This window comes from Pogoniulus pusillus, chromosome 5, assembly GCF_015220805.1.
Source record: "Pogoniulus pusillus isolate bPogPus1 chromosome 5, bPogPus1.pri, whole genome shotgun sequence".
Classification (NCBI taxonomy): Eukaryota; Metazoa; Chordata; class Aves; order Piciformes; family Lybiidae; genus Pogoniulus; species Pogoniulus pusillus.
In genome coordinates, this window is record NC_087268.1 from 11,677,901 (window position 1) to 11,689,067 (window position 11,167).

The window sequence follows — 11,167 nt, forward strand, 5'->3', positions numbered from 1 at the left end:
GGAAGAGGGAGGATAAGAAGCATGGTGGTACAGCAAGCGGCATAAGCAAAAGCCAGCTTCTGATGAACACCAGACTCTAGTGTACAGTAAGGGAGCCACTAGAGTCTGTCAACAGTCAAACAGCTATAAAACTGACCTAGTACATTCCAGTCAAACCTATTACCTCAAACACTTCAAGCTCCACACTGAGTGCCAAAAAAGATTGTTATGGTTTGTCATCAGCCAGCAACTAAGCTCCCCACACTCAGCCACTCAATCCCTCTTGTTTGAGACAGGGGAGACAATTGGAAGAGTAAAAGTGTAAAAATGCATGGGTTGAGAGAAACAGTTTAACAGGTGAAGCAGAAGCTGTGAATGAAAGGAAAGGAAAACAAAGCAAATCAAGGAATTCATTCACCACTTCCCATGAGCAGACAGGTGCCCATCCATCTCCAGGAAAGCAGAGTTCCATCACACGTAATTATGACTTGTGAAGACAACTCCCATAATTCCAAACATTCTCCTTTCCTTCTTCCCCCAGATTTGTCAACTGAACATACTGTCATATGGCATGTAACTTCTTTTTGCTCAGTTTGCATCCTCTGTCCTAGCTATGCCCCACTCCTAACATCTTGTGCACGCTCATCCCACTTGCTGGGTGACATGGTGTGAGGAGCAGTAAAGGCCTTGACTGCATAGGCAATGCTCAGCAGTAACTAAAACCTCCCTGAATTTCTGACACTGTCTCCAGCACAAATCCAACACACAGCCCCAAACCAGCCACTGTTAAGAAGATAAACTCTATCCCAGCCACAACCAACACACATAGCAATTGAGGAACTGGAGTTTATATGAGTGTCTAAATGCCAGTCTTTGAAAGGTAGGCTTTCTCAGCAAATCTTCTTAACTTGCTTTGACATAGTTTAAGCACCCAAGGTTTTGAAAACTGAGGTTACAAAGCAAAATAGCTGCTGTACAAAATTAGCTGACTAGGCTGTCACTCAGTCATGTACATTTTCAACACTAACAATTGGCAAGCCTCAATTTTCTTCTCTCTGCCAATGCTACTGCTTTGCTACTCTTAGCACTCTAAGTAGTTACTCTGTGTAATTAAGAAAAGGTCGAGTTGATCTTCAACAATAAAAAAACCAAACATGTAATTAGGTATACAGATAACAAGAAAAATGCATTTCACAGTTTTCATTGACAAAAGTAGCTATTGATTTATAAGTAAAAACCCCAGGAGCTTATATATAGACAGAAGGGCTTTTTTTTTTAAAGCAACTTTAATGTTGCCAGCAACATGTGCAGAAGATTTAATAGGCTGTGTGCCTCCAAAACTTTCCAGAAACTAGATCTACCTTTTTCACAAGAGAGGCAGAGCATGCATTGCTTTTTCACATACTTGATCTATTGCCTTCCCTCTAGTTTCAATGTTCTTTCAACCCCTTCATCTGGACAGAGCTGCCAAAAGAATCAAGAGAACATGTCAGATGCTGTCTCATGTTTAGGTTTATCAGCATTTGAGTAACAAGTGGAAAATACATCCTGCTTTCTATGTGTGGCAGCAAGCGTGTATGTGACACAGGATGTGGCTTCTAATATATCTGATGTAAACACAACAGCACACACAGGTCTTTTAGGCACCCTAAAAACTCAGTTTGCTTTGCAAGGTGTGACACCCAGCCAGAGGCAAGTCCCAGCTGGAAGACATAAATGTCTCCCAGATAAAGAAAATACAAGAAAAATGAGCACGAAAGCAGCTCTAAGGTCAACACTTTTAGAACCATAGAATTGTTCTGGTTGGAAAAGACCTCCAAGATCAAGTCCAACTGTCAACCTACTACCACCATGGCTGTTAAAACATGTCCCAAAGTGCCATGTGCACACTTTTCTTGAACACATCCAGGGACAGTAATGCCTCCACCTACCTAGGCAGCCTGCTCCAATGCCTGACCACTCTTTCACTATAAAAATGTTTCCTAATATGCAACCTGAATATCCCCTGGCACAATTGCAGGCCATTTCCCCTTGTTCAATCATCTGTTACTAGGGAGAAGAGGCTGATCCCCACCTCCCTACAATCTCCTTTCAGATAGTTGTAGAGAGCAACGAGTTTTCCTCTCAGCCTCCTCTTTTCCAGACCAGATTAAATTAAGCTAAGCTCCGAACTTCCTCCTCTCCAATCTCTTCTACCACTGTAGAAAAACACAGCTGTTTGACATGAAGGAGAAAAGTGTTTTTCACTCCATACTTAATGGAAAGTAAGAGACTGATTCTGTCATGTGGTGCCTGAGAGAAGACACTTAAAGAGTGGGAGAGAACCAGTAGAGTACAGCACCATACATGAAGACTTTTTGGCATTAGTGCTAAGCAGTATGGCAATAAAATACTGTTACCAACATTACATAACCACATTTTTTGTGTCATTATAGCATCAATGGACCCAAATAGGGTAAGCACTGAAAATATCTCAAGTCTGAAGCTCAGACTCCTCTTATTTTAAATCAATAGCAAATAAAGGATATCTACATACATTTGGTGTTCTGTAGGATGTGTATTTTGGGTAAGGTACAGCTGGAATTTCTAAATTAAATCCTTAGCTGATCTCAAAGGCAGTTCTTCAATAAAGCATGGGGAAGAGAATACCAATAGTGACAAAATTCAAATGTATTACTAAATAAATCATTGGTGTTTCTATCTCTTGCAGAAGCAATTAGACTATTGCCTAGAAGAGATGCAAATGCCAGACACTCCTCCGCAGACCCTGGAAAAGCAGTTATGTGGGACAGTGAGTATGAAGAGAGAAAGAAGAAAAATGCTGTAAGACAATGTTTTCCCTATATCAACTAAACAAACAGTCTATAGTTTGTCCTTTCCTCTACTAGTACTCGAGTATAACAGTTTCATCAGAAATGGCTAAAGATGCACTCTATAAAGTAAAAGAGGACTTTAATCTTGACAAAGAAAGCCAGTATTGAGTTGCATGTAATTGTCAAAGGAGGCTTGACATACACACAACAGAGCTTACAGTTCTCCAACTCACCTTGGAACTCTTTATTTAGTTAAGGATTCTGTAAAGGTCTAAGTACCTTCTTATGATAAATTCAACAAAAAATGGGTCTTTGAACTCCAGCCTTGGCTCTATCAGTGAATTTGAAGCAACCCCACTGTGTTCTGCAAGTTCTTTCCAACAGAGACAAAAGAGAAGTCAGGCTCAGGTCTCAGTCTGAGCTGGAAATGAGACAGATAAGTAATTTTACCTCCATAACAGAGAAGCTTAATATACTGACAAGACAGTCAGCTTCACTTCCTTGAATTGCTATCAGGCACCAACCAGTGCATATTCTAGTAATGGGAACTAATTGGATTGGATTGCTCAAGGACACTTACAAGAAACTGCCTTTTTGCTTTCTTTCAAAGCAGTCATCCAGAATGGCATGCCATTTTGATCCTGCAGAAGCACAGACCAGGGGCATTGCCTTTACAGTGAACCTTCCTTTTTTATTTTTTCCCCTGCTTCTGGCAACTATCCTAGATTTTGTAATTTAATATTCCTGCCAAAAGCACTGGAAACATTTGAGATGATCCTCATGGGATTAAGGACAAACTGTGGATTACATTCTTGGCTTTGGGTGACACTGGAAGCCTGCATTTTTCTTGCTGTTTACTGAATGCTTTTGAGCTAACCAAGTAAGACCACAGCAGAATTAAGAGTAACTTGATGTTTTTACTTTTCCTTCTCAAACCATCCCCAGATTCAACACACTTTTGCTCTTAACTAAGAAACATGCTTAGGTCAAGCAGATTATGCTTAACCTTGCATATTAACCTAGTGAGAACATGTTGTGGTGGAGCTCAGGAGATGACTTTTTTTTTATGCACACTAAGAAAAGTGTCCTTGGCCATGAATCCTGCTCCTGTTCCACAGATGTAAGGGGTCAGCAACATAGGTGAACCAAATGAAATCTATAAAAAACCAGGTTCCTTTCTCAGACAGTAGCCAGTAATAAGTACTTTGGGAAAGAGGACAAAAAATAGGGCAAGATTGCCTCTTCCTTTAATAAACCCTAGTGAGCTCTGGTAATTTGCTGTTCATGGATAGATAGAACCAAGCTGGGTTTGCATCTGTGCTTTTAGTAGCCTTTCTGTGATTTCATTCAGCTTTTTTTTTCAAGATAATTGATACCTTTTATACCTCATGTTTCCATCATGCCCTGAGCACATCAGTCTCACAGTTTATTTCTCCTGTGCTATGTAAAAAGGACTTGCCTTTGTTCAATGTAAGCTTACTGCCTGGTGAGTTTAACAGATACTCTGACATAGCCTTGAGCTCTGTGGTAAAGGGTGGGACTTGATGATCTATGAGGTCTCTTCCAACCTTGGTGATACTGTGATCTTGTCCCATGCTAGAATAATCCGCACTCTAACCACTCATGGATCATACACTGAATACCAGGTTATCAGCAGTAGAACCACTGTCACCACAATCAGCCCCACAACAGATGGGGCAGGAGGCTGGATTTAGAAGTACAGAAGGAGATATACAGACATATGAAAACCTTTTAAGTTTTTTCATTTGCAGTCACTATACCCAGAAATTACAGGGAAAAGTTACAGAGAGAAAAGAACACATTGAACCTCAATAGTTTCTGAACTTGCTAAATAATAACCAAAGCCTTCATAGATCTTGCAGATCTACCTTACAGAGTAAGCCTAAGGTTTCCTTCAAACAAACTGCTCAAGCTATTGAATGACAGAAGCTGGAGTTCCCCTTCCAGTACTTCCAGAATGGGTTTGAAAACCTGCTAGCTCAAACATTTTTCAAGATCCAAAGATTGTCAGCACTGAAAAAGTCAATCAATACCGAACTGCTTGAGTACAAGTTGTAACTTGCTACTTGTTATCTGAGCTTATGGAGAATGTATCAAAAAAATAATATAAAAAACTGGTGGTGTGAAAAAAAACAGGGGATAAGGCACAAAAATAATAACAATATATTATTTCTTTATTAATTTGGCTCAGTCTCTCACATAAGGTGACATGAAGGTTATAAAGCTTCAATAGTTGGGTTGAGGGTTATCTTCACAATAAGAATAGTATTTGGAAACATTAGATTGAAAAGCAGTATTATTACTCCACTTATAAAAGGAAGGAACTTCTCAGGGACTTAGGAATACATCAGATGCTCACAATGCTGTTTGCTGATTGTGTGAATTCCTCTTATCATCTCTTTTTAATCAGAAAATTCTACTGAACTGCTACAGCTGCTTAGCCCACGTGTGTGGTAGGGGCAAATCCCAAGAGAAAGAGCTCACTTGCTCTGCAGCTCACCCATCTTTTTTGTCACACATAACAGGAGGGCACTTGAAAGCCAAACCGACAAAAGAAAGTAGGTGCCAGGAGCAGAGAAGCACCTGCCCTCCCAAACATGTTCCATCACAGGGTCTGTGTCACATCATACCTGGCAGGGCATGCAGCCTGGGAGAAGGACTTGCCTGAGTCCACCAACGACAGCCCTGGGAGCAGGGAGATGTCTTCCCCTGATTCCCTCTATCACAGCTTCTCCGCTTCCCCTCATCCTGGCTTCACAGGGCAGGGCTTTGGATGTACAGCCAAACCTAAAACATATTAAATCATATAAAACCACTGAGCAGTCTAAATAATTTGTCTTTTACAAAAGTGCCACTGAAATAACATCTACATAGAGCTCATCCAAAATACTAAATTCAAATTAGACAGAAACCAGTCACTTAAAAAAGAAGTTAAGAGCCTTGCATGTTTCCTACATTGTAAGATTATGCTTCAAAAAAAGTGCATGCTCTCTAAAATATTCATGCTTCTATAAAGCCCCCACAATCATCCATAATATTGCTGTAATCCTATGATAAAACTGACCTGAAAGCATAGTAGGAATTAACATTTTTATCTTACACACTTCCACATACCAATAAGAGTATTAAATGGTGTTAAACCTGGATACACTGACATGTTTTTGAATTAGCTACAGAAATGCTGCAGCAGTAATAAAAAATAACTTGCTTTGGTTACATTGAATGGTTCAGATAATGCTCCACAGGCTTGCAGGACTTGGTGCACAGTTCTAGCTCTGCAATCCCCAACACAGGCATGGTCCTACTGGAGGGGATCCAGAGGAGAGCCACAAAAATGAGCAGATGACTGGAGCATCTCTCCTATGAAGACAGGCTGGGAAGTGGGATTGTTCACCTGGAGAAGAGAGGGCTCAAGAGAGATCTTGTAGCAGCATTCCAATATCTGAAGGGGGCCTGCAAGAAAGCTGTGGAGGGACTGTTTTCAAGGGCAATGACTTTAAACTAGAGCAGGGTAGATTCAGGTTGGACATTAGGAGAATGTTCTTCTCAAGGAGGGTAGTGAAATACTGGAACAGGTTTCCCAGTGGTGGTGGAGGCCCCATTCCTGAAGGCATTCAAGGTCAAGCTTGATGCAGCCCTGAACAATCTGATCTAGTTGGAGATGTCCCTGCTTGTTGCAAGGTGGTTGGACAAGATGACCTTCAAGGGTCCCTTCAAACCCAATGCATTCTATGATAGGTTAATCTTGTACGTATAATATCCCTTCCTTCACTTCTTACAGCTAAATATAAAATGGGAAGGAAATAGATCACAATGAAAGAGAAGAGTCACACTCATACCAGGGTAAGGCAAGAGAACAACCATTCAGCTGTTGCATCATGTCTGCATACTCCACTTTCCCCAGTTAACAGACACAGCTGCTTATCTGTTTAAGATAGTGACTGTAATAACAGTGGTGGATTAAAGCCCTGCTTTAAAATGAATTTTGATACTGTGCCACTCAACTTTATGACGTAAAACCCAACCTTTCTTAATAATCAAAGGCATGGGTTTCACATGGCCCTTTGTTTTAAACATAAAAGCCATCCTCCTACATGTTCCTTTGATAGGTGAGGACAAGGAAACTTCTTCAGGGCCTCTTACTAAGAAACTTACAGGGAGATATTTTATTTCTCCAAGAAGCAGGCATAGTGCTGCCGTGATTGGTCAATGTCTCACATTAATGGAGAATGAGGAAATCTAGAAGAGATAAAAAATTTGAAACTTGTGGGAGAACAAAAAGTTGCAGGAATTTTCCCACAAGTAAGAGCAGAAAACAGCTCTCTTGCAACAAGTAGATTCAGGACAATAACCTTAAGGACGTGTCCAGGAAATAAGGCTCTTTGGGGAAAACCAGTGATGATCATATGATAGTCTAGGGACTTTCAAGGTAGTTTTGAAGAATGAGGGAAGGAAGGTATCAGGACAGAGCTCTAAGCTTTATTACACTGAAAAATAGTGAAACTGAAGAAATACCCAGAAGGGGAAGATAACGTGGTGCTAAGATCCAGAATTGTTTGGGATACTGCTTCATTTAAAACCCAGAGACAAATCTCACAGAACTCATGACCAGGCAGGCTGACTTAGATAAAAAAGGAAGTCTGATGCAAAGTGGTGTGGCAGTCCTATAACATGCTACACCATCAGCATTTGATATCTCTGGTAAGAAGTTGTACAGAGAAAGTTCCTGGCAGACACTAGCATCAGTAGCAAATGGATTCTTTAGCTTTCAATATGTTGGCCTGCTCCTCAAACCCATTTCAATCCTTATAAACCACACTGTACCAAACAGGGCTACCCTGGAGTAGTTTAGCCCACTTGAGAAAAGTAACTTCTAAAAAACATTAGTGGTCTCCAAACTAACTATGAAACTGTCCCCAGAAACTTCTACTCTCTGCCCTTGCCATCTGCTCTCCCTCAAAGTACCCCATCAATATGGGAGCTGCTTCAGTTCTCCACTCCAACCTAGTTCCCAGGTCCCTCTTCATAAACTTGCCTCTGCAGTCCCTGGCCTCATACCCAGCAAGATCATTTCTGCTTTGGTAACATTGCCTCGTTCACAGGGATAGACTGAGATGAAAGATTAAGAAATGCAGGCAAAGGAAGTGAAAGTCGTGATTCAACAGATGGTGACTCCTCTTAGACAAGACTAAAAACAGAGTGCTGCCAAAACATTTATTGATTGACCTTTTTAAGGCGCCTTTTTTCAAGCTACACAAAAGAACAGTGATTTCCTTGTTTCTGTGCTAGTTTGAAGACCTAAACCACCACAGTTTCTCAGAGTTCTGAGAGAAGAAGAAACTGCTCAAGACAGATCTTCCAATCCCACCAGGTTTTTATGCTGAGGTAACAGATGTCATTCTGCCAACTCTGAGGAGAAGAATTACTACATTAGATCTGTCCCAATGGAGAAAATCACATCTGATAGTTAGATCTGGTCAACAGAATGATAGCCACTGTAAAACCTGTAGTTATAACTAAGATGAACTAACGGTACAAGGAAGGAAAATCTGTTGACAGTAATTAAAATAATAAGAGTTTTTATAATTAGTTTTCTAGCATCAATACAGGAAAACTACTCTGTCTCCTCGTTCATGAAACTCCTGCCCAACCTTACCCCTATAGCACAGTGTAAGGGTAAGATTAGAACGGTACATCAAGCCTACAGTTCTACCAGATGGCAAAACAATCCCTCATCACCAGGACAGCAATGCCACAGCCAGAAACCATCATTAATCCCAAACTGACAACTTCTAAATTATCACAGCACCCTTCCTGTGTACTGCCTCTGATTCTAACACTGGTCATCTTCCTTGTCAGCATGGGCAAGCGTTTCTCCATGGAAACCGCTTTCCCATCCTAAAGTTCTCTGCTGATTCTTCACATACACATGACAACCCTTCCTGCCATTAGCACTCCTGCTAATGCTATCTTGGGCAGTGGCACTCATACAGCTACTTCTTCTCTAACATTTCACTTTTAATAACTCTGTTACAAACCTGCTGAATGCTCTAAGATGTTCACTCCTGTGTGTCTTGCAGAACTCTGATCAACAAGCACAGATTGTGAAATTCTCTAACGTAAAAATCTTTAAAATGGCAGCAAGTTGTACAAAACAAATGTGAACAGCTACAAAGTTACTGCACATGATTCAGTCCAGTTGATTAAAGATGATCTTGAACCTAGTGACACAGCTTTCATCTTGCCATCATGCTTTACATCAAAAAAATTATAGATACAGAAGACATCAAACCAGCACTGCAGCTCTTCTAACTCAAGTTCCTGTGGTTACCACAGCAAAGATAATTTAGCATCTCCCTTGTGAGAGTGGGAAATATCTTATTTTATACCATGTTAAAATGTGTAGTGCTATCTGCTGCCCTTAGAATCAAGGCTTCTTGGGGGGTATTACTGAACCTTGGGCAGCCTGAGATCATGATTTTAGATCTACAAGTCTAAAGTTCAGTTCTGTAGTCATGCAGGAGCATTTCAAAGACTGTAAATCTCTGGAGCTCTGTAGAACTGCCAAGATGGTACAGCAGTTTCAAGCCCACAATCACAGCATATGTCTGTTACTCAGAAATAGTCAGAGACACAAGTCTCTTAAGACTTGTGAGCTAACTCAGCTTCTCCTTTAGCTTAACCATAAACAACATACCGATTATTCCAGAGAAGATGGGAACATGTGTATTTTGGCTTCTTGGTGGACTTTCATAACAGCAAACATTGCATTCAGTCAATATAAACAGTTACAGTGGCAGTAAGAGACAAAAAAATGTTATGACACTGTCACAAGGGCAGGGAATAGGGTGTTAGAGCTGGATCTCAGTACAAGAAACTCACTGCAACCTCACTACCACAATGCACACAAGTGTAAAAATGGATAACCCATTAAGGGATACAATATTCAAAGTTGTTATTAATCTGAACTCTTCTTTTGTGAGGAGGAAGTAAAACAAGGCTCAACTTTGGAAAGAATGGAGAAAGTTAAGTGTATGCCCTCTCAAATGTATTGGAAATACTCCCATTGCACTACACTAGCAGCCCCACAAACCAAATGGGTTCTAATCACAGAAAGAATCACAGAATGCATTGGGTTTGAAAGCACCCTTGAAGGTCATTTATGTGGCCTATCCCTGGAATGTTCATTTCTCCCCTATGTCTGAGCTACAGGATCAGCTCAAACGGCCACATTGTCCAACCACCCTGCAGTGAGCAGGGGCATCTCCAACTAGATCCCACTGCTCAGGGCTTCATCAAGGCTGACCTTGAAAGTCTCCAGGGACGGGGCCTCCACCGCCTCTCTCGGCAACTTGTTCCAACATCGCACTACCCTCATTGTAAAGAGCTTCCTTCTTCCTAGCGACCAGCCTAAACCTACCTGCTCAAGTAGAGAAAACATTGGCCCTTTTTCTATCACCACATGCTCTGGGAAACAGTCTCTGCTCAGTCTTCCTGTAGGCCCTTTTCAGATACTGAAATGTCACTATAAGGTCTCCACAGAGCCTTCTCTTCAGGATTAACAACCACAACTCTCTCAGTCTGTCCTCAGAGGAGAGATGCTTCAGCCCTCTGACCATCTTGGTGAACCTACTCTGGTCCATATCCTTCCTTTGTTGAGGGTCCCAGAGCTGGACACAATACTCTAGGTAAGGTCTCTGGTACCAGAGTCAGCGGCAGAATCCCCTCCCTCACCCTGCTGGCGACGCTTCTTTTGACGCGGCCCAGAATGACATTTGGGCTTGCTGGCTCATGTCAAACTTCTCATCCGCCAGTACTCTCAAGTCCTTCTCTGCAGGGCTGCTCTCAATATTATCGTTCCCCGACCTGGAATGGTACTGAGGGTTGTTCTGACCAGCGTTCAGGAGTTATTACTTCGAGTTGAAAGCCCATAGTGCCGTGCACAGGTCACCAATTCCCCTGCGCTCTCAAGAGTGACTCAAGAAGTTTTACACCTGCCGCAGCCACGCCAAGCCCTGTGCCTTTACTCACACGACGCCTGTGCAGTCTCAAGCAGCTGCACTGACAGAACCGGGTTTTTCAATACCCATGGACAGAAACGTGCCACGGGCCCACGGACGGCAGCCCTGTCCCCACCGCCGCACCAGGCGAGCCGCGGCGCTTGAGGCTCCCTCCGCCGCTGCCTCTCAAGGCCTCAGCACTCGCACAGGGCGGGCAGCACGGCGTAAATCCAGGCCGGACAGCTACAGGGCGCTGAACACGCCGCACCGCGGCACCCGGCCGCGACCGACCGCCCCGCTCGGACGCTGAAGTGAGCTCCCGCCTCCGGTCACGAATTTATACACCGCGCGTTG

General features: G+C 42.3%; 1 long non-coding RNA gene across 2 annotated transcripts; it reads right to left on the reverse strand.

The window, feature by feature from the left end:
* Positions 1-1,257: 1,257 nt before the first annotated feature.
* LOC135175649 (uncharacterized) lies at positions 1,258-11,106 on the reverse strand. Of its 2 annotated transcripts, none has more exons than XR_010302421.1 (3): positions 10,845-11,106; positions 5,444-5,600; positions 1,258-1,443 (listed from the first exon to the last, which is right to left on the reverse strand). It is a non-coding gene; the product is annotated as an uncharacterized LOC135175649 (long non-coding RNA). The 2 variants fall into 2 exon arrangements; XR_010302420.1 differs by having other exon boundaries at positions 10,548-11,106.
* Between the last annotated feature and the right edge of the window lie 61 nt (positions 11,107-11,167).